General features: G+C 39.0%; 1 protein-coding gene across 2 annotated transcripts in view; it reads left to right on the top strand.

The window, feature by feature from the left end:
* Positions 1-12,279, top strand: part of LOC122790770 (probable N-acetyltransferase CML5) — a 110,808-nt gene that overhangs the window by 20,663 nt on the left and 77,866 nt on the right. The window contains exon 1 of one of the 2 annotated variants that reach the window (XM_044058384.1): positions 7,504-7,642. The exons of the other annotated variant lie outside the window; for it this stretch is intronic. The gene's annotated coding sequence lies outside the window, so the exon portion shown is untranslated. Of the gene's footprint in view, positions 1-7,503; positions 7,643-12,279 lie in introns of those variants that run through there. 2 annotated transcript variants of the gene reach the window in all.

The raw sequence follows: 12,279 nt of genomic DNA on the forward strand, positions 1-12,279 counted from the left end.
TGGAGAGGAGATATTCCTCATTTGGTGTTAAAGGGATACGTGTTGGAGCCCCTGCTGTACTGATATGGGCAGTTGCATTCTGCCTCGCCTTGGCTCTGACACATCCTGCCATAGCATTTGGTCTCTTCTTGTACTGTGTTAATATAGGGTTCCTTCCACATACCTTGTTAATGTCAAGTACAACTTGATTCAAGGCTTTTGCCTTCTACAGACATTTGGGGCTGCCATCAGGATGTGGTTTTCCTCATGGCTGAAGTTGTACTTTTTGTGCCTTGATCCATTGTTTTCACCATTTCTGCACATAAAAAATATGCCACAGTCATACAAAAAACTGTAGATGTAAGAACACAACAACAAAAGCATGCTTGTCATCCTGTATATACACATGCAGAGTCTCAGTCTAGCCAAGTAAAGTTGCGCAGAAGTAATGTTTGCTCTATCATGAGTACATTCTCAGTAGTACTGGAAGCAGTTTGTTAACACATCCAGCCTTACCTTAGCCCTTACTACTTTCTTGTATTCATAATACCATCATTTTTGATTCATCAGTGGGCAGCACAGTGGTGCAGTGGTTAATGTTGTCACCTCACAGAAAGAGGTTCTCCGGTTCAATTCTTGGCTGGAATGCCTTTTGTATGGAGTTTGCCTGTCTTCCCTGCATTTGTATGGGTTTCCTCCTACATTCCAAAAGATGTGTCTGGAGTGTTTCTCCCCAGGCCTCTGTTGAAAATAGGCTCTGTCCTAGTTGGAGTTTCCTGGTTAACAAATGTTAAACAAATAAATAAAAATAAATAAATCATTGACACTAAGAAATCTCTCAGTAGAGACATGTATACTTCACAACTGAATCATTGCATTTCTACCATGTATGCACAATCACTAAGTGACACCAAAATAAATAATTTTCTCAATGTTCACTAATCATTTCCTGTCCTGCTGTAATGATTTTCCATTTATAAATAACAGCTTTACAGTATATACTAACACCATTATAATTTGCCCATCATATGATTGATAGGCTATACACCTATCAATCTTTAAAAACTTACCACTATTCTTCTCTGTACCTTCCTGTCTCTTTTTGTCACCTCTGTCTCTCACCTGCTATTCACCTCTCACTCATTCTGTCCACCTGCTTTACACCCTATAACCATACTCTTCAGATTGAACCTTACACATTAACATACCTATTCTCGGGTTTTAAGTAAGATATTCTGCATCCTTCTTTCCTGTTCACAGCTGACATTTCATACACTTTGCCATTTCTACTATTCACTTTCTCCCATGTGATAATATCTTCCCATATGGCATCATCCTATGTACTAGCCTATCTCTTTCTTTCTTTTTTTCTTTCTCTCTCATAGATTAAGACCTTTGTTTGTAATTAACAAAATTATATCACTATTAAACTTGTGTTTTTATTGGTTCCCTATTATATGATCGAAGATGCATTCTTTCAAATGTGTCTTGATCAAACTTGAAAGCACGAAACGGCAAAATACCGAAATGGCATATAAGCAAATTCTTTTCCTGGGAAAGACATTGCTTGGCCACCTTCATTATTTTGCCATTTTTGTCACTGTAATGTGATCTCGGAGTTGGTATATTTAAGTAGGGAGGTTGTGGGGGGCACAGCCCCCCATCTTGGGGTGTGTGGAGAGCAAAGTCCCCCCTTTATGTAATGTTTTAAAGTTTTTTTTTCTTTTTTGGAACAGCGATTTTTTTTCCCTGGGAAAATAGATCGCTGTTCTAAGTGTTTGGGATTGTAAGCTTTTGCTTACATGGGGTTGATAAATCAGCATTCGCTTTTTTAAGCATTTGCTGATTTAATATAGACCCGTTTTTATTTGCAACCTTGTATCGTAATTTCTATGTATCAGTATTGTACTTAAATCTTTTGTATATATTTTGTATGTTAATTGTAATTTTGTGGAGCTTTTCTCCCCGGGCCTCCACTGAAAATGGGCTCTTCTAGGCCCAGTGGACTTTCCCAGTCAACAAATGCAGCAAATAAATAAATAAATAAAATAAATATGAGTAAAATAAAAGTTTCTTGAAGTGAACATCATAATCTTGCATAATTTTGAACTGTTTCATATTAATTTGCAATGTTTTTATATATTTTTTTCTGACTTTAAAAAGTCAGTGGTTTCCTAAGTCATTTGCCACCTAACTACATACACAGAAATATTTTTTTCTGCTCAAAGCACCCCCCCCACAACAAAAAAACTCTAATATTGCTGCCTTACTGCATGAGGCATGTATAAATGATATTCAGGTGTAATACTGTAATACTCCAAAAGATAGCCAAGGCAATGCACTGCAGCAGTAAAAACACTGATAATTTAATTAATAACCTTTATCCACTATATAAATGAAATATGAATGTACTCCCTTAAAAAAGACATATTGGTGACAAAGCATTTTGGGAAAAACAAAATTTGCTAATAATAACAGTACCTGGTCTAATGCCCCTGCTAGTTAACTGGGTTTGGTTAGGGTGATGCCACACCCCAGAAGGAGTGGCTCTAAACCTGTGAGCCACACCCCTGCTCATACTTTATTCATTCTGGTACTGGCACTCCTAATAATGGAATTACCTGTGAAGACACATGGCCATGTTCCAAGCTGGTAAGATAAATAGACCAAAATAATGCTCTACCTTTTCAGTGATCCCTACCTAGATAACATCCAAGCATGCATGAGACGTTTTAAATGGAAAAAATAGACATCTGACAGGAGCACCTGTCATTCTTGACAGTGATCATCTGTTCAGGCCACCAATGCAGTCACAAGTACAATGACATACTGAATCATAGGACTGACAAGTTGGCTGACTGGGCTCACCAGGTAGCAGCAAAAAAGCCAGAATACTATAGTAAGTTTTTTTGGTCATATTAAACATAAATTTAAAAAATAAACTATAAAAAGGTTTTGGTAGAAGAAATATATGTAACTGCAAATATGTATCTATAAAGTTATATTGTAAGATAAAGCATACATTTATTTGGACACAGAACTGCATCTGTTTACAAAAATATAATATAATGTTTATTTAATAACACATTTGACTCTAAATAAAAATGTATATGTATGAGTAAAGAAATATGTGTAAGTGTGCATACACATGTCTAAAAACTACAGATATATATTTGCATGAGTACACTTTCTAATTTTTTATGTATATAAATGTATGCATTCATGCACACTCAAATTGCATTGCCACATAATTTCATTTACAGTAGGTATTACCTTATATACCCACTGAAGTACATTCAGACAGTTTTTGTAAAGAAAAGCTTTTGTTGGTGTAGGCCAGAAAATATTTATTTAGTATAGTGATTTTATACGACAGTCATTTCTTCCACAATATTAACTACACATCCTAGATGGCTGAACTGTCAGTCAGGCACCACACCCTGGTCAGAGTGGAGGCTGGGGGAGGGGGTGGATGTTGCATTGTCAAGTGAATGACCAGCACATAGTAATTCACTTGAAAGATGGCAATTTGTATTTCTTCTGTATACGTTTCTAAACCACCACCTTATATGTTTACAATTATTAGGTAGAAAACTATGAAAGAAGACATTATTCTCCTGAAGCATATGTACTGCATCCTTCTGAAACAGTATTACGATTTTTTAATGAAGGTTGAATTGAAAGGAAGTAAAAACATTCTTCACTTGCTGAATTTTTCATGTATGTACAGCTTCTGCTCCTGCCTAAACGAAATTCGTAGACTGTTAGATGAGACTGCAATTTAAGTATGCACTGCAAACCATTGACTGAATATGTATAAAAATATTCCAAATAACACCCCTAACCTCAAATAGACAAGCTGAGCACACATGTATCTTCTTCTTCTCCTTTTGGCTTTTCCTGTTAGGGGTCACCACAGCGGAACAACAGTCCGCAGAACGATTGTCAGGACACATATATAAATTTAACAATTTGATGGAAGATACAGTCCTACAAGTTATAACTTGCATTATTGGAAATATTGGCACAGTATGAAAATTCTGATATTAATAATATTCATGTACTAAGCAAATGTAGAAGTAAATTAAATGTCTTGCATAATGTTAGTGGTTATATCAGAAATGTCAAGGAAAAATGTGAAATATAGGTAAATAACAATTGTCTTATGTCTTCTCTGTCTTGTTGATGAGGAGATTGCTTACAATAAAGTTCCACATAGTACGAGACTCACAAGATTAGTTGAAGCCATCAGTAAACATGAATAAGGTAGTAAATAAATATTTTGATTATAACTGGTTTCATTATTTTATAATAACCATGGTAAATGAAGGCCTATATTGTATTCAGTACATTACTGCAACCAAATTTAGAAGATATGTCAATGTATAAATACAGTATGCTTTCTTTGATTTCATTACCATATATATAAATACAACTATTTATAGAGCATGGTTTCAGTGCAATATTGCAAGCAAATGCATATCAGGCTCAAATATGGAATGTAATTATCATTTATGTTACTATAGTAGAGTGCAAAATGTAAACTCCACCAAGACTGATAGCAATCCACTTTTTCTTCCTAAGAATGCATAAGCACTTCCCATATCATTGTTACTATGTGTGCATAAAAAATATCCATATCATTATTCACATATGCGCTTAAGCAATTTCCATATCATTATTGTCATATATGCAGAAACACTTCCTGTACATTCAGTTTTAGTTTGATAAAAATTTATAGGAATAAAATTTATAATAAGAAATTGAATGCTGTATAACATTGTGTGAATGTATTGTGTGTATTTTGTCTTTGTGTCTCTCCCCCTTTTTCTTATTTTAATCATGCATTCCTTTGTCCTTCTTTATTTTCTCTCTCTCCCATTTCTGTTCATTTTTTTACAGATCCAAATTCCTCAGCAACAGTCCAGCCATTTACCTCCCAGGTTAGGGAATGATCACACTCTGCTCATCCAGGGATATTTTCACAGAGTCGGGGCATTGGCACTGGTCCTGAACAAACCCTGACACATAACAGCCTGGCATGCCTCATTGAACAAGGGCTTCAGGCCTTTGTTGAGGACATGGTGGAACAGGTAGTAGACAAATGGCTTCAGTCAATTGTGGCTTCTCTTCAGCAAGTGGAAGACTCAGTGCTCCATTCGACACCAACCAACGCGCCACCACAGGCCCCTTCCCCCAAAACATCGGGCACTTTCACTGCAACACCGTCTAGCAGTGGAAATGTTTAAGGCCTTGTGGACTGGCAAATGTTGGTGGACACTCCTCCTCCTCACCCCCTTCCTTTCATTATCCTCTCTCCTACACGGTTATGCCAACTTCCCATTTACACTACCCCATTATATAAAAAAAATTCATAAATTGTGAAGGTCTATCCCATGATGAAAACATAGTGCCTTTCCTCTCCCACCTCCTCCAACATGACCCTCTTGATGTGTTTCTGCTGTCTCTCTCTCCTTATTGATTCATAAGTCTTTCAAGCATGACTGTGCATAGCTGCATTCATCTGCAATACCTGAGTACATATATGAAGTTAGACAAAGGCTACATATTTCATGTAGTCCTGCGCATATACTTAATGTTTAACTTCAGGCACTTTAAGCTTTTGCCAGAGGTAGGGGTGTTTATCAGAATGCCTTCGCATTTCCTTAGCGTGAATAACCTGTGTTAGGTTTATTTGCATATACTTGTAGTTGTGCTCTTCACAGATAACTGCTATGCATTTACAAAATTTTGGACTATGAACATAACACATTCTCTCAGAAGAGATGGTTTGGGTTATAGCAGAAATGTTCTGAAAATTTTGAATGAGTATAAATGTTCGTTTGGTATTTACTTTCCACTGGAATGTGATGGTTGCACACAGGGAAGTGGGTGATGTGTCACTGTTATCAATAATTCAGTAAAGTTCCAAGATACAAAGAAGTTATGTAATGTATGAAGTGTATGACCAGTATTTATGTCATAAACCTTCTTGGATGCCCACAGTTTTGGTTTCTGACAGTTTTAAATGCTTACTTTTATGTAACAATGGCATATCTTAATGACATGTAAACTCATGTACAATGACTCCATTTCTGTTGCAGCCAGGACTGACTCAGAACAAGTTTCATTTTAGGCAGTGATTTCTAATTGGATTTTAACTCATATTGCTAAAAATGTTTGCAGGCAATCTATGAGCCAAATCTAATGAATTTGCTGCACATCCGTAAATCAAATGGCACCTAAATATGGCCTGCGACTTGAATAGGACATGCTGGAGGGACAGATTTGTCTTCCAGTGACTGCCATATCTTTGGAATAAGCTGCAATTCATGTGAAGCAGAGCACCTCTATGACAACATTCAAAAGGAACCGGGATGAGTGGATGGAGCACCATAAATTCTTACTGGAGATAGCGCCCACAACCCTCCTGGACATGGACAGTCATTACTAAATACAACCCTAGGTACTGACTAGATTATCTATGGAATTACATTGGGATGAAACAGCTAGGCTTGAAATAACCTTTGGCTTGACAGCCTAGTAACCTCAAAATTTTATTAAGGAACAGACCAAAATATGAGTAAAAAATCTGGACATTCTGCAAAAAAATGGACAGTTGAGAGGTTTGGCACAAATAAACAAACACCAGAAATGTAACAACTAAAACAACAGACTGTTGTTTTCTGTAGGCACTTTCTTTGAATTTACACTGATTGCATGCCTTTCTGAATCCCCTGGCCTCTAGTCAGAGTGAATTACCATCTCTACTCCTCTTCTCCTTACCCTGACCAAAGCAGTCCCAGCTAGTCTTGCCCAGGTTGCATTGGGTACTATCACTGTCCAGCAACTATTACTTAAGACTGAAGTCCGTCCTTGAAAGGACAGAGAATGTGCTGTTATGAATGTGTAATCTGGTAAAGTTAACACAAGCTAAGACTTACAGCTTGTAGAATCAGACTGGAGAGACAGCTGAGTGTCCATGTACCAGTCACCTGAAGTAGGTAGCTGTATTGGTGCATACTGTGTACTAGAGGACGTGGTTCCATAGAACCCCCAACAACACTTATACCACAGGCATATACTACAGCCCATAATAATGCACTATCAATTTAGCAGTTTTTTTTGTGTAGTTCAAAATAACTGCCAATACATAGCTTGTCATCACCCTCACTATCTCCCCCCACTGACAGAGGGCAGACTATTTGCTTTGGTTTCTTTTTCAGACTACTCCCTCCTCTGTTTCTTCCTTTACTGCAGTATCTTGTAGCTAACACTCTAAATACTTAACCAAACATGTGCATCTCTGTTTACTCTTCCAGGGCTTGTCTACTGTTCTCTGTAATTTTCCTTTTCCATGCTCAGCTTCTGTTTTACAATCTTCACAGTTAAATATCTCTGGAAACCTTCTTAACTTTTTCCATAGCCAAAGCTTACTGATTGTTTTTCTCAACACTGGTACTTTGCTGATTCAGTGGGTAATTACATCTCTGTTTTATGCCTGCTTAAACTTACTTTCCCATCATCCATCTCTCTGACTGAACTCTGTTTTCCCAACATCCATTCCTCCATTTGAACTCTGTTGCTTCCTGTAGATATCATCTTTGATTTCACACTGAACGTGTCTTTTCTGGAGCCCCTGACCTTTAGTCCAAGCAAATCAGTAAGTCACAAGCAGCTGGCACATATTTATATCATAGAAAAGATGCTGGTTCATTTTCTAGATTGCAGATACGAAATGTTAGGTTGTGGTGATTGTGAAATCTAACTCAGCAGTGTAGCAATGTCTTTATAGGAATGTGTTTAACTAAGCACAAACTACATACTAACAGTATTAGTAGCTAAAATTAATTATACTGCTAGAAGTTGTTTCCTTAATATGTTGTTAACATATCTCTAAAAGGCACTATATTAAAATAAAAATATACTAGTGTTTATATTGTTTAAATGCAATTCTCCAAAGTGAGAAAGTTCTAGTGCTAGTGTTGTATGGTTTTGACAAAAGCATGTTCTTGCTTATTCTCATCTTAAATGAGCTGCTAGAATTTTTCCCTCTGCTTAGCCACAGACAGTTCATATTTAAATTGTGCTGCTAATTACACAGAGAAATATGCAGCAGGCATAAAACCTAGTAATGTAAGTATAAAATGTGACTTGACTATAGAATGTTTACCCTTACTGCTTCACTGTGAAATGTGTAGTTTCAGTTATACTAATTGTTGGCCACATCAGCTGTGATTTATTAGCCTATAGTTAATAGTTAATTGTAGACCTCAGATACCTTTGTACTTATTTCTAAGGACAGATTTGATTTAATGCCAGTTTGACGCAACAGACATGACTGATAGATACACTGTGCTATGCTGTTGTGCACTTTGTATCTTGTTCTATTGGACTGTAAAAGTTTGTTTGCTAATTAGAGTTTCTGCATACATAAGGACCTCTGAACTCACTTTTGGCAGTGGTGCACAAATATCTATAAAAGGCATTTTGGAGGCCTGACCTAGTAACAAGTACTGTCTGTTCTCATTTTTTTCCCCAATTTAAACTGAATTCTTCAAACGTACTAATACATTAACTGTAACAGTGTCTAGCATCTGAGTTAATGAAACCTCTCTTATCCCTTTCACCCATCTCTACTCCTCCTCTGCTGACCCTGACCAAATCAGTCCCAGCCAATGCACTGCACAGGCTGCATAGAAAGTATCACTGTCCAGCAGCTATCACCCAAGCCTGAAGTTCATCCTTGAATGGACAGAGACTGTGGAGTTATGTATATGTAATCCGGTAAAGTTAACATAAGCTAAGACTTACAGCTTGTAGAATCAGACCAGTCCATGTACCACTCACCTGAAGCAGGTAGCTGTATTGGTTCATACTCTGTACTAGAGGATGTGGCTCTGCAGAGCCCCAACTGCACCTATAGCACTGACATATACTACAGCCCATAATAATGTGTAGTCCAAAATAACTGCCAATACATAGCTTGTCATCACCCCCACCCCACTGAAACAGGACAAACTGTTTTGATTTGGTTTACTCTTCATACTACTCCCTCCTTCTTTTACTACAGTATCTTGCAGCTAACTCTCTAAATCCTTAACCGCACATGTAAACCTCTGCTTACTCTTCCTGGGCTGGTCTACTGCTCCCTGTAATTCTTTTTTTCCCCCTCTCAGCTTCTGTTTTACAGTGCTCAACTCATACAGTTAACTATCTCTGGCGAGCTTCTTACCTTTTGCCGTAGTGAAAGCCTACTGATTGTTTTCTTCAGCACTTGTACTTTGTTGATTCAGTGGGTATCTACATCTCTAGTTCCTGCTTAAACTTACTTTGCCACCATCCAGCTCTCTGACGGAGCTCTGTTTTACCATCATCCATCCTTCACTTTGAGCTCTGTTGTTTGCTGTAGGCACCATCTTTGATTTCACACTGAATGCATACCTTTTCTTTAGTCTATGGCCTTTAGTCAGAACAAATCAGTAAGTTACAAGCAGCTAGCACATATTGATACCATAGAAAAGTCATGATTCACACTGTAGACTGCAGTTAGTAAATGTTAGGTTGTGGTGATTGTGAAATCTAATTCAGTAGTATAGCAGTGTCTTTATAGGAATGTGTTTAACTAATCACAAACTGCATACTAACAGTATTACTAGCTAAAAAGTAAAGTTGTGTAAAATCTTACCATAACAGTAGATGTCCTTGCCTTCACCACAGCAGTATTTCTTACAAATGGGATTCCATGCCAAGAAGCTCTCTGTCCGGCCAGTTTACAAAAGTCTACCATTGCTTTAAGGTAGGCTGAACACCACTTGCGCACTCCTTGCATAGGGTAGGGCAGGGCATGAAGGTGACATTCAGGCGTACCATCCTCAGAACAGATTGCCCCAGCAGGAACAGCTGTCCAAGGAAAACCAAGGAGAATCTGCACAGCCAGGAATGGAAAAAGACCAGAGGGATGGAGGGAGGGAGTGAATAATGCAGTGGTGAAGGCAAGGACATCTACCATTATGGTAAGATTTTAAACAACTGCACTATGTCCTTACATTCACCGCTGCAGTATTCATTACAAATGGGAGAGTGCCAAAGCTCAAGAAGAGACTTGGGAGGAGGAAGCAGCAGAGGCCTCCAAGAAGCCATGAAGAATGGCAGCAGCAAAACCAGCTCTGGCTCTGGAGATACCATCCAACTGGTAATGTTTGGTAAAGGTATGCACAGGTAGCAGCTTCAAGAATAGAATTAGCGTCTAAGCCTTTGAAAAAAGCACCAGAAGAAGCCACAGCTCTAGTGGAATGAGCCTTTATAGAGGAAGGAAGGCTGTTGCCATGAATAGTGTAACAAAAGGAAGTAGTCTTTGAAATCCAAGTGGAAATAGTTTGCTTGGAAACAGACAAACCTAAAAACCTAGGAAGAAAAGAAACAACCAGTCAGACTTTATGATAGCTTTAGTTTTATCCAAATAAAATCTGAGCTGTCTATGCACATCTAAGGTATCCAGCACCCTCTGTTTCAGATTGCGGAAAGGGAAAAATAGTAGGCACATTAATAGACCGATTAAGTGACAACTCATTAACCACCTTGGGCATGAAAGAAGGATTAGTACGCAAGGACACCCTGTCCTCATGAAATAACAAAAAAGGTGGACAAGCCATAAGGGCTTGCAACTCAGTCATCTGTCTGGCAGAAGTAAGGGCTAACAAAAGAACCATCTTCCAAGAATAATGTTGCAAGGAAGCTGAAACACCAGGCTCAAAAGGAACCTGAGTCAATTTTTCCAGAACAAAATTAAAATCCCAAGGAGGAGGTACAGGCTTCCTGGGAGGTCTAATATTAAGGACACCTTTAAGAAATTGCTTAGCCTCAAATCTAGAAGCTAATGGTGGAGTGAAAGGCAGACAAGCAGAAAGAGCTGATAAGTGGGCCTTTATAGAAAAATAGCCCAAACCAGCATTGAGCAACTCACACAAATAAGAAAGAACCAAAGTAACATCCACAGGAAGTGGGTCTAAGTCACAACAAAGACACCAAATAGAAAACCTCTTCCAGTTAGATAAGTAGAATTTCCTAGTAGTAGGTTTCCTGGCCTCCCAAAGGATCTGCAGCATGTCTTCAGAAAAAAGGTGTCTACGAGGAATCAAAACCCTATCACCCAGTGTCAGTTGAAGCGTGAACAGGTGGGGGTGGATGAGAGACCCCTTCTCTTGTGTGAGGAGATCCACCCTGTGAGGTAACTTGTGATGATTGGCCCTGGCTAGATGCAGAAGTAGAGGGAACCAGTATTGTTGCTGCCAAAAGGAGTCAACAACAATATTTGGGAGCATCCTGTTGAATCTTGAACAGGACTCTCGAAATGAGAGGAAGGGGAGGAATGCATAAAGAAACATCCCCTTCCAAGAAAATGAGAGGGCATCCACCTTCCAAACCAGAGGACCTGGGACTCTGGCAGAAAATAGAGGAGGTTGTATGTTCAGAGGGGAGGCAAAGAAATCTACTTGAGGAGTACCCCACTGGTGAACAATGTCCGGAAACACATCCCTGTGAAGCATCCAATCATGGGACTGAGTGAAGGACCTGCTCAGATTGTCTGCCACCGCAATCTTAAGGAATGTAAACTGCCTGAAGAGTCACACGATATTGGATAGCTAGATCCCATATCAGAAATGCCAGCCGGCAAAGATGGTAGGATCTCATACCCCCCTGTTTGTTGATATATCACATGACTGTAGTATTGTCTGTGAATACCTTGAGAGGCTCTGCAGAGAAGACAAGGATGAAAGGCTTGAAGACCCAGCATAAGAGCCCTCATCTCTTTGATGTTGATGTGCTCCTTCCATGGATGAGGCAGCCTCACTCCCTGAACCCTCAGGGAGCCAAACATTGCTCCCCATCCCACATCTGAAGCATCTGTGAACAGAGCCTGAGAGGGAAGTGGAGGTTGAAAAGGGAGCCCTGGATTCAGAGACAACTGCTGAACCCACCACAGAAGTTCTTTCTTGAGACACAGGAAAAGAGGAACAGGAAAGTCCAGAGGATGCACATGCTGAAGCCACACTGACTTTAGAAACCACTGGAGCTTCCTTATGTGGAGTTTGACTGGAGAAGTCATTGGAATGGTGGAAGCCGTGAACCCCAGAACTCTCAGAAACTCCCTGTGAAATGAAGGCCGGGGAAGAAAAGTTTAAAAGAACAAAATGAGATTTAATGCCTTTGGAGGAGGCAGGGATTACAGCACTGGCACCATTTGAAATCTGCAACCCAGAAAGACATGATCCTGATCAGGAGTCAGGGAAGACTTTT

Source organism: Protopterus annectens, chromosome 16.part0 (genome assembly GCF_019279795.1).
Source record: "Protopterus annectens isolate FY-2018-M chromosome 16.part0, PAN1.0, whole genome shotgun sequence".
Taxonomy (NCBI): Eukaryota; Metazoa; Chordata; order Ceratodontiformes; family Protopteridae; genus Protopterus; species Protopterus annectens.